Source organism: Sminthopsis crassicaudata, chromosome 4 (genome assembly GCF_048593235.1).
Source record: "Sminthopsis crassicaudata isolate SCR6 chromosome 4, ASM4859323v1, whole genome shotgun sequence".
Taxonomy (NCBI): domain Eukaryota; kingdom Metazoa; phylum Chordata; class Mammalia; order Dasyuromorphia; family Dasyuridae; genus Sminthopsis; species Sminthopsis crassicaudata.
The window spans coordinates 355020021-355021784 of record NC_133620.1 but is presented as its reverse complement, the minus strand read 5'-3'; positions in this window follow the sequence as shown (position 1 = coordinate 355021784).

Genomic DNA, 1764 nt, shown 5'->3' with positions numbered 1-1764 from the left:
CTGTGAGTTCATATCATTTGAAAAATTAATCTGGGCAAGCTGAGATGGACAGAAGACTTTAATTCTCAGGTGGTGAGTAATGGAACCATTGAGTTCCTTACCGTACTCCAATTTCACAAAGTGAACCTAGAAATGCCCTCTTTTTTCTTCATTTTTTCCTGGGTTCTTATCTGGAAAAGTTTTTGGCAGAAGAAGCAGGTAAAAGTCCAAAGAACATAAATCATTGGGTTGTGCTGATTGAACTTTTGGCTTTCAAGGGAATGCTAGAACTTCCAATTGATTTTGGTGAACTAGATAACACCAAACTTATCACACTGAATGTTTCAGACACATTTCTTTCATACCTTGTCTTAATACTGTAAGTGGCAGCAAGGAAACTGTCTTTAAGAAGAACTGTCTTTCTTATGGAAAGGGATTTCAGACAGGGCTAAAAGCTGATTGGTACTTTAGGCCTGAGTTCTTTAAAACTGAGGGCTCAGGATAGAATGTGTATTTACCTGAACCATTTATTCTACTCTGTGTGGGAGAAGACACATCCCCCTGTCAGCCTCTTGTCTGGTGTGGCACATATAGTAATTCGTTTGGTGGCTGTGGTCCCTCTGGCCATTTCTGCCAAGAGGAGCCTAAAGAGATCGAGTTTCTAGAACCGGAATGAAGTCTCCATTTCTGATCATTCCAGAAACCTCAGGAAGCTGGAACAGGAAAGATTAGGACTCCTGAAATCTACTTTTAAATCTTTTCTTTGTTTTCTCTGTGTTCTTGAACAAGACTTCCTTCTCTATAATTCACTTTACCCTTTGTGCTTGTGGGCAGTAATCCTAGGCCCATCACTTCTTTGCAAACACTGGGGAAAGCTTTCTAGGACAGAAGAACAGAAACTGGGGAGATGGAAGGGATGATGGCCACAGATAGCATTCCTGAAGATGTGGCATCAGTGAACCCTTCCTGTTGCACTGCCTTGAAAGCCCCAAAGGGCATCTTAACACAATTGGAGTTTGGTAAAGGATTTCCCCGATGGCAACTTGGCACTGTCTCTGCTGCCTGTGTTGGTCTGGGATATGGATTTAGCTAAGAGGAGGCTGCTTGCATGCTCCTACACTGCAGTATTTCTCTGAGTAGGGAAGGCACTTGTTCTCTGGAATGGAGGGGCAGAGCCAGAGCTGGGGGGTATCTCGGGGAGTGAACCCAGGGATTCTTCATAGGTTGGTGGAAGCTGGAGAAAAAAGCAGATGTGTTATCTCTTAAAAAGTAAAGAGAGGGAAGCTGCCCCAATTCTGGTTTCTGCACTTTGCCCACCCACTGGCCTTTCCATTCAGCTTTCTTTTCTCCTTTATGATTCTGGCCCTTTGTAGAAGCCAGTTGGGCTGAATCATTTTCTCACAAGGCAACCCCTCAGTGCCCTCTGTAGCAGTCTTGTTACAGGGGTTGTCTTTCCCACAGTAAAGAAAATGTATCCTCCTCTGTCCCAGTGATGTCTTAGATGTTGTCTATATCAGTGATTGAAATGATGGAGCTCTATAAGCTGAGAGTAGAGAGGGACTGGATAGTTAGTAGGGAACAACTTATTGGAAACTTCAGAAGAAGTGATTAATATGGGACCCACCTCTCTGCAGGCCCATAGTCCAAAACGATGTGCAATTAGCTGGTGGATCTGTTGCTGCCGGTCCTTTTTTCGAACACTCTCATAGCTGGGAAGACGTGGGGGATACCAAAGGGGCAGCTGATAGTTACTGGGCAGTCCCACACAGAATACTTCATCACCCT